Source organism: Onychostoma macrolepis, chromosome 09 (genome assembly GCF_012432095.1).
Source record: "Onychostoma macrolepis isolate SWU-2019 chromosome 09, ASM1243209v1, whole genome shotgun sequence".
Lineage (NCBI taxonomy): Eukaryota > Metazoa > Chordata > Actinopteri > Cypriniformes > Cyprinidae > Onychostoma > Onychostoma macrolepis.
Window position 1 is genome coordinate 37,301,148 of NC_081163.1, and position 8,738 is coordinate 37,309,885.

Below are 8,738 nucleotides of genomic sequence, written 5' to 3' on the forward strand. Positions count from 1 at the left end.
ATTGTACAGAATTGGAGGAATTTTTAAAGAAATGTAAATGTTTAATTAAAGATTTGACTGAGGAGTGGGATGAAAATATAATGGAATGGAACAGAGTTGTGATGTTTGGATGGGAAAAAGTGTCAAAACAAAAGATTTATCAATCTGTGTGTAATGTTAATGAAAAGTGCAATATGGGAGAGAAGAACTGTGGCAAAAAAGGAAAAAATTGTGTTGGATGTTTGGACTGTATTTAAAAGGAAAACTGAATTATATTTTGAAAGATTGTATCTGCATTTTAAATGTGAAAATATGTTGGATGCTTTTTATTATGTTTTTACCCCAAAAGTTTGTTGTGTTTTAAAAGATTTAATGTGGAAGCTGCCGGGGAGTGCAGGAGACCGTTGAAATATGTGTGTAAGTAATTATGTGATATATGATGTGATTATGTGATATATGTATGTAACAAATAAAAAAAAAAAAAAAAAAGGTGCACCCGATCTCGTCTGATCTCGGAAGCTAAACAGGGTTGGGCCTGGTTAGTACTTGGATGGGAGACCGCCTGGGAATACCAGGTGCTGTAAGCTATAAAAAAAAAAAAAAAAAAAGGAAGCGTGCTGGGCCCATAACCCAGAGGTCGATGGATCGAAACCATCCTCTGCTAAGAGATTATAACGTTTATACATGCCTAAGAGCCCCAAAAGGGTAAGTATCCACAGTGTGGGAGTGTATACCCAAAAGTGGTTCTCTCTTAGCAGGTGTTCAGCCAGAGGATTCTATCTGGGTTTTTTAAAGCCACCTGAGTGAGAGGGCAAGTCAGCTACTCCACAACAGCCCCAGTGGCCTAATGGATAAGACACTGGCCTCCTAAGACAGGGATTGTGGGTTCTAGTCCCATCTGGAGTGACTTACAGCAGAGTGGCGCAGCGGAAGCATGCTGGGCCCATAACCCAGAGGTCGATGGATCGAAACCATCATCTGCTAACAGATTATAACTTTTATTCATGCCTGAGACCCCCAAAAGGGGCAGTATTCACATTGTGGGAGTGCTCTCTTAGCAGGCGTTCATCAAGAAGACTCTTATCTGATTTTCTTTTAAAGGCCACCTGAATGAGAGGGCAAGTCAGCTACTCCACAACAGCCCCAGTGGCTTTATTGATAAGACACTGGCCTCCTAAGCCAGGGATTGTGAGTTCGAGTCCCATCTGGGGTGACTTACAGCAGAGTGGCGCAGCGGAAGCGTGCTGCCCCAGTGGCTGCCCCATAACCCAGAGGTCGATGGATCGAAACCATCCTCTGCTAAGAGATTATAACGATTATACATGCCTAAGAGCCCCAAAAGGGGCAGTAGTCACAGCGTGGGAGTGCTCTCTTCGCAGGCGTTCATCTAGAAGACTCTTATCTGATTTTCTTTTAAAGGCCACTTGAATGAGAAGTAGAATTAATAGAGAATGTCAGCTATTCCACAACAGCCCCAGTGGCCTTATGAATAAGACACTGGCCTCCTAAGCCAGGGATTGTGGGTTCAATTCCCTTCTGGGGTGACTTACAGCAGAGTGGCGCAGCGGAAGCGTGCTGGGCCCATAACCCAGAGGTCGATGGATCGAAACCATCCTCTGCTAAGAGTTTTTAACTTCAATACATGCCTGAGACCCCCAAAAGGGTAAGTATCCACAGTGTGGGAGTGTATACCCAAAAGTGGTTCTCTCTTAGCAGCCGTTCATCCAGAGGACTCTATCTGTTTTTTTTTTAAAGCTACCTGAGTGAGAGGGCAAGTCAGCTACTCCACAACAGCCCCAGTGGCCTAATGGATAAGGCACTGGCCTCCTAAGCCAGGGATTGTGGGTTTGAGTCCCATCTGGGGTGATTTACAGCAGAGTGGCGCAGCGGAAGCGTGCTGGGCCCATAACCCAGAGGTCGATGGATCGAAACCATCCTCTGCTAAGAGGGTTTTAACTTTTATTCATGCCTGAGACCCCCAAAAGGGGCAGTATTCACAGTGTGGGAGTGCTCTCTTAGCTGGCGTTCATCAAGAAGACGCTTATCTGATTTTCTTTTAAAGGCCACCTGAATGAGAGGGCAAGTCAGCTACTCCGCAACAGCCCCAGTGGCTTTATGGATAAGACACTGGCCTCCTAAGCCAGGGATTGTGAGTTCGAGTCCCATCTGGGGTGACTTACAGCAGAGTGGCGCAGAGGAAGCGTGCTGGGCCCATAACCCAGAGGTCGATGGATCGAAACCATCCTCTGCTAAGAGATTATAACGTTTATACATGCCTAAGAGCCCCCAAAAGGGTAAGTATCCACAGTGTGGGAGTGTATACCCAAAAGTGGTTCTCTCTTAGCAGGTGTTCAGCCAGAGGATTCTATCTGGTTTTTTTTTAAAGCCACCTGAGTGAGAGGGCAAGTCAGCTACTCCACAACAGCCCCAGTGGCCTATTGGATAAGACACTGGCCTCCTAAGACAAGGATTGTGGGTTCTAGTCCCATCTGGAGTGACTTACAGCAGAGTGGCGCAGCGGAAGCATGCTGGGCCCATAACCCAGAGGTCAATGGATCGAAACCATCATCTGCTAACAGATTATAACTTTTATTCATGCCTGAGACCCCCAAAAGGGGCAGTATTCACATTGTGGGTGTGCTCTCTTAGCAGGCGTTCATCAAGAAGACTCTTATCTGATTTTCTTTTAAAGGCCACCTGAATGAGAGGGCAAGTCAGCTACTCCACAACAGCCCCAGTGGCTTTATTGATAAGACACTGGCCTCCTAAGCCAGGGATTGTGAGTTCGAGTCCCATCTGAGGTGACTTACAGCAGAGTGGCGCAGCGGAAGCGTGTTGGGCCCATAACCCAGAGGTCGATGGATCGAAACCATCCTCTGCTAAGAACGTTTATACATGCCTAAGAGCCCCAAAAGGGGCAGTAGTCACAGCGTGGGAGTGCTCTCTTCGCAGGCGTTCATCCAGAAGACTCTTATCTGATTTTCTTTTAAAGGCCACTTGAATGAGAAGTAGAATTAATAGAGAATGTCAGCTATTCCACAACAGCCCCAGTGGCCTAATGGATAAGGCACTGGCCTCCTAAGCCAGGGATTGTGGGTTCGAGTCCCATCTGGGGTGATTTACAGCAGAGTGGCGCAGCGGAAGCTTGCTGGACCCATAACCCAGAGGTCGATGGATCGAAACCATCCTCTGCTAAGAGTTCTTAACTTCAATACATGACTGAGACCCCCAAAAGGGTAAGTATCCACAGTGTGGGAGTGTATACCCAAAAGTGGTTCTCTCTTAGCAGGAGTTCATCCAGAGGACTCTATCTGTTTTTAAAGGCCACCTGAATGAGAGGGCAAGTCAGCTACTCCACAACAGCCCCAGTGGCTTTATTGATAAGACACTGGCCTCCTAAGCCAGGGATTGAGAGTTCGAGTCCCATCTGAGGTGACGCACAGCGGAAGCGTGCTGGGCCCATAACCCGAGAGGTCGATGGATCGAAACCATCCTCTGCTAAGAGATTATAACGTTTATACATGCCTAAGAGCCCCAAAAGGGGCAGTAGTCACAGCGTGGGAGTGCTCTCTTCGCAGGCGTTCATCCAGAAGACTCTTATCTGATTTTCTTTTAAAGGCCACTTGAATGAGAAGTAGAATTAATAGAGAATGTCAGCTATTCCACAACAGTCCCAGTGGCCTAATGGATAAGACACTGGCCTCCTAAGCCAGGGATTGTGGGTTCTAGTCCCATCTGGAGTGACTTGCAGCAGAGTTGCGCAGCGGAAGCATGCTGGGCCCATAACCCAGAGGTCGATGGATTGAAACCATCATCTGCTAACAGATTATAAATTTTATTCATGCCTGAGACCCCCAAAAGGGGTAGTATTCACATTGTGGGAGTGCTCTCTTAGCAGGCGTTCATCAAGAAGACTCTTATCTGATTTTCTTTTAAAGGCCACCTGAATGAGAGGGCAAGTCAGCTACTCCACAACAGCCCCAGTGGCTTTATTGATAAGACACTGGCCTCCTAAGCCAGGGATTGTGAGGTCGAGTCCCATCTGGGGTGACTTACAGCAGAGTGGCGCAGCGGAAGCGTGCTGGGCCCATAACCCAGAGGTCGATGGATCGAAACCATCCTCTGCTAAGAGGGTTTTAACTTTTATTCATGCCTGAGACCCCAAAGGGGCAGTATTCACAGTGTGGGAGTGCTCTCTTAGCTGGCGTTCATCAAGAAGATGCTTATCTGATTTTCTATTATAGGCCACCTGAATGAGAGGGCAAGTCAGCTACTCCACAACAGTCCCAGTGGCCTAATGGATAAGACACTGGCCTCCTAAGCCAGGGATTGTGGGTTCGAGTCCCATCTGGGGTGATTTACAGCAGAGTGGCGCAGCGGAAGCGTGCTGGGCCCATAACCCAGAGGTCGATGGATCGAAACCATCCTCTGCTAAGAGGGTTTTAACTTTTATTCATGCCTGAGACCCCCAAAAGGGGCAGTATTCACAGTGTGGGAGTGCTCTCTTAGCAGGTGTTCATCAAGAAGACGCTTATCTGATTTTCTTTTAAAGGCCACCTGAATGAGAGGGCAAGTCAGCTACTCCACAACAGCCCCAGTGGCCTAATGGATAAGACACTGGCCTCCTAAGCCAGGGATTGTGAGTTCGAGTCCCATCTGGGGTGACTTACAGCAGAGTGGCGCAGAGGAAGCGTGCTGGGCCCATAACCCAGAGGTCGATGGATCGAAACCATCCTCTGCTAAGAGATTATAACGTTTATACATGCCTAAGAGCCCCCAAAAGGGTAAGTATCCACAGTGTGGGAGTGTATACCCAAAAGTGGTTCTCTCTTAGCAGGTGTTCAGCCAGGGGATTCTATCTGTTTTTTTTTAAAGCCACCTGAGTGAGAGGGCAAGTCAGCTACTCCACAACAGCCCCAGTGGCCTAATGGATAAGACACTGGCCTCCTAAGACAGGGATTGTGGGTTCTAGTCCCATCTGGAGTGACTTACAGCAGAGTGGCGCAGCGGAAGCATGCTGGGCCCATAACCCAGAGGTCGATGGATCGAAACCATCATCTGCTAACAGATTATAACTTTTATTCATTCCTGAGACCCCCAAAAGGGGCAGTATTCACAGTGTGGGAGTGCTCTCTTAGCAGGCGTTCATCAAGAAGACACTTATCTGATTTTCTTTTAAAGGCCACCTGAATGAGAGGGCAAGTCAGCTACTCCACAACAGCCCCAGTGGCTTTATGGATAAGACACTGGCCTCCTAAGCCAGGGATTGTGAGTTCGAGTCCCATCTGGGGTGACTTACAGCAGAGTGGCGCAGAGGAAGCGTGCTGGGCCCATAACCCAGAGGTCGATGGATCGAAACCATCCTCTGCTAAGAGATTATAAAGTTTATACATGCCTAAGAGCCCCCAAAAGGGTAAGTATCCACAGTGTGGGAGTGTATACCCAAAAGTGGTTCTCTCTTAGCAGGTGTTCAGCCAGAGGATTCTATCTGTTTTTTAAAGGCCACCTGAATGAGAGGGCAAGTCAGCTACTCCACAACAGCCCCAGTGGCCTAATGGATAAGACACTGGCCTCCTAAGCCAGGGATTGTGGGTTCTAGTCCCATCTGGAGTGACTTACAGCAGAGTGGCGCAGCGGAAGCATGCTGGGCCCATAACCCAGAGGTCGATGGATTGAAACCATCATCTGCTAACAGATTATAAATTTTATTCATGCCTGAGACCCCCAAAAGGGGTAGTATTCACATTGTGGGAGTGCTCTCTTAGCAGGCGTTCATCAAGAAGACTCTTATCTGATTTTCTTTTAAAGGCCACCTGAATGAGAGGGCAAGTCAGCTACTCCACAACAGCCCCAGTGGCTTTATTGATAAGACACTGGCCTCCTAAGCCAGGGATTGTGAGTTCGAGTCCCATCTGGGGTGACTTATAGCAGAGTGGCGCAGTGGAAGCGTGCTGGGCCCATAACCCAGAGGTCGATGGATCGAAACCATCCTCTGCTAAGAGGGTTTTAACTTTTATTCATGCCTGAGACCCCCAAAAGGGGCAGTATTCACAGTGTGGGAGTGCTCTCTTAGCTGGCGTTCATCAAGAAGATGCTTATCTGATTTTCTATTAAAGGCCACCTGAATGAGAGGGCAAGTCAGCTACTCCACAACAGCCCCAGTGGCTTTATGGATAAGACACTGGCCTCCTAAGCCAGGGATTGTGAGTTCGAGTCCCATCTGGGGTGACTTACAGCAGAGTGGCGCAGAGGAAGCGTGCTGGGCCCATAACCCAGAGGTCGATGGATCGAAACCATCCTCTGCTAAGAGATTATAACGTTTATACATGCTTAAGATCCCCAAAAAGGGGCAGTAGTCACAGCGTGGGAGTGCTCTCTTCGCAGGCGTTCATCCAGAAGACTCTTATCTGATTTTCTTTTAAAGGCCACTTGAATGAGAAGTAGAATTAATAGAGAATGTCAGCTACTCCACAACAGCCCCAGTGGCCTAATGGATAAGACACTGGCCTCCTAAGCCAGGGATTGTGGGTTCTAGTCCCATCTGGAGTGACTTACAGCAGAGTGGCGCAGCGGAAGCGTGCTGGGCCCATAACCCAGAGGTCGATGGATCGAAACCATCCTCTGCTAACAGATTATAACTTTTATTCATGCCTGAGACCCCCAAAAGGGGCAGTATTCACATTGTGGGAGTTCTCTCTTAGCAGGCGTTCATCAAGAAGACTCTTATCTGATTTTTTTAAAGGCCACCTGAATGAGAGGGCAAGTCAGCTACTCCACAACAGCCCCAGTGGCTTTATTGATAAGACACTGGCCTCCTAAGCCAGGGATTGTGGGTTCGAGTCCCATCTGGGGTGATTTACAGCAGAGTGGCGCAGCGGAAGCGTGCTGGGCCCATAACCCAGAGGTCGATGGATCGAAACCATCCTCTGCTAAGAGTTTTTAACTTCTATACATGCCTGAGCCCCCCAACAAGGGATCAAAACCATCTTCTGTTAAGCCAGTTCAACTTCCACACATAAGCTGCTAAAACTGTTGCAGTTTTTGAAAAAACTCCTCTATGACAGACTAGCTAGTAATGTGTGCCTAAATGTAAACAGAGAACAGGTAGTTAACATTTTTATTAATATCTTGAACGTACAGAAACGTGCACTGTTCTTATATTTCTTTTCACTGTTTGAATTCTTTACCCGAATACCAGATCAAACTGGTCCATGCAGTGAAAGGCCACATTCCATGTGTCAGCAAACAAAGAGATAGACGGCGCTTCAGTTTCCAATCTTGTGCTGTGCCAGAGGAAATTGGACTATACCATCATGTCGAAAATCAGAGGGGGGTGTTTATTTATTTGAGGAGTTTATAAAATTTTGCTTTCAGACAGTTGATTGTATTTTGTTAGTTATGATAAAGTGTGCATTTTGTTATAACTGTCCTCTGCGAAGACTTATGCGCATACCCAGGTACTGCTTGACGAAAAGCTGCCATATTTCTAGGCTAAAACTGTCATAGTTTTCAACAATATCTCATTCATGACCAAGTAGCTCGTAACAAGTGCCTAAATTCAAGTCGATTCGAACACACCAGTGTATGTGAGCCTATTTTTTAGGAAGAGCAGAGTGGCGCAGCGGAAGCGTGCTGGGCCCATAACCCAGAGGTCGATGAATCGAAACCATCCTCTGCTAACAGATTATAACTTTTATTCATGCCTGAGACCCCCAAAAGGGGCAGTATTCACATTGTGGGAGTGCTCTCTTAGCAGGCGTTCATCAAGAAGACTCTTATCTGATTTTCTTTTAAAGGCCACTTGAATGAGAAGTAGAATTAATAGAGAATGTCAGCTATTCCACAACAGCCCCAGTGGCCTTATGGATAAGACACTGGCCTCCTAAGCCAGGGATTGTGGGTTCAATTCCCTTCTGTGGTGACTTACAGCAGAGTGGCGCAGCAGTTGTTTTACTCCTGACCGAGGGAACACTCGGCACGGACGCACTGGCACACAGCTGGCCGCAGGGCCTCGCAAGTATCGTTTCCCCAGTGAGCCTTCTCGCACAGACACTGTGCAAGATCAGGAGGACGAGGAGCAGGTCCTGGTCGTGGCGCCGTACTAGCCCACTCGGACTTAGTTCCCGGAACTGATGCTCCTCGTGACAGCCCCTCCTTGGCAGATTCCTCTGAGGAAGGATCTACTGACTCAGAGACGGGGCACCTTATGGCACCCGCGTCCAGACCTCTGGAAACTTCATGTCTGGTCCCTGGATGGGACGCGGAGGTTCTAGGTGACCTACCCCAGGAGGTAGTTGACACCATCACTTCGGCGAGATCACCGTCTACAAGACATGCTTACGCCTTGAAGTGGAACCTGTTCGTCGAATGGTGTTCTTCTCACCAAGAAGACCCCCGGAAGTGCCCGATCAGAGTCGTGCTGTCCTTCTTGCAGCAAGGGTTGGAGCGAAGGCTGTCTCCCTCCACCCTTAAAGTCTATGTGGCTGTGATTGCTGCCAACCACGACACCGTGGAAGGGAAGTCGGTGGGGAAGCATGACTTGGTCATCAGGTTCCTTAGGGGCGAGAAGGTTAAACTCTACTAGAAGTGTTGCATCCTCCTGGGCGCTGGCTCGTGGCGCCTCGCTGGCAGACATTTGTAGAGCTGCGGGCTGGGCGACCCCTAACACGTTGCTAGATTCTATAGCCTCCGTGTGGAACCGGTTTCCTCCTCTGTTCTCACCTCAAACGGGTAGAAGCACTGAGAGGCCCCGGTTTGGT

The 8,738-nt window shown here is 48.3% G+C and overlaps 10 non-coding genes across 10 annotated transcripts; all 10 read left to right on the forward strand.

The window, feature by feature from the left end:
* Nucleotides 1-1,529: 1,529 nt before the first annotated feature.
* trnam-cau (transfer RNA methionine (anticodon CAU)) lies at nt 1,530-1,601 on the forward strand. The gene has a single exon. It is a non-coding gene; the product is annotated as a tRNA-Met (tRNA).
* Nucleotides 1,602-1,772: 171 nt separating this feature from the next.
* Nucleotides 1,773-1,845, forward strand: trnar-ccu (transfer RNA arginine (anticodon CCU)). The gene has a single exon. It is a non-coding gene; the product is annotated as a tRNA-Arg (tRNA).
* Nucleotides 1,846-1,851: 6 nt separating this feature from the next.
* trnam-cau (transfer RNA methionine (anticodon CAU)) lies at nt 1,852-1,923 on the forward strand. Its single transcript has one exon. It is a non-coding gene; the product is annotated as a tRNA-Met (tRNA).
* An 866-nt stretch (nt 1,924-2,789) lies between these two features.
* On the forward strand, nt 2,790-2,861 carry trnam-cau (transfer RNA methionine (anticodon CAU)). Its single transcript has one exon. It is a non-coding gene; the product is annotated as a tRNA-Met (tRNA).
* A 162-nt stretch (nt 2,862-3,023) lies between these two features.
* On the forward strand, nt 3,024-3,096 carry trnar-ccu (transfer RNA arginine (anticodon CCU)). The gene has a single exon. It is a non-coding gene; the product is annotated as a tRNA-Arg (tRNA).
* A 939-nt stretch (nt 3,097-4,035) lies between these two features.
* On the forward strand, nt 4,036-4,107 carry trnam-cau (transfer RNA methionine (anticodon CAU)). The gene has a single exon. It is a non-coding gene; the product is annotated as a tRNA-Met (tRNA).
* Nucleotides 4,108-4,341: 234 nt separating this feature from the next.
* On the forward strand, nt 4,342-4,413 carry trnam-cau (transfer RNA methionine (anticodon CAU)). The gene has a single exon. It is a non-coding gene; the product is annotated as a tRNA-Met (tRNA).
* A 1,492-nt stretch (nt 4,414-5,905) lies between these two features.
* trnam-cau (transfer RNA methionine (anticodon CAU)) lies at nt 5,906-5,977 on the forward strand. The gene has a single exon. It is a non-coding gene; the product is annotated as a tRNA-Met (tRNA).
* Nucleotides 5,978-6,534: 557 nt separating this feature from the next.
* On the forward strand, nt 6,535-6,606 carry trnam-cau (transfer RNA methionine (anticodon CAU)). Its single transcript has one exon. It is a non-coding gene; the product is annotated as a tRNA-Met (tRNA).
* A 233-nt stretch (nt 6,607-6,839) lies between these two features.
* On the forward strand, nt 6,840-6,911 carry trnam-cau (transfer RNA methionine (anticodon CAU)). The gene has a single exon. It is a non-coding gene; the product is annotated as a tRNA-Met (tRNA).
* Nucleotides 6,912-8,738: the final 1,827 nt, after the last annotated feature.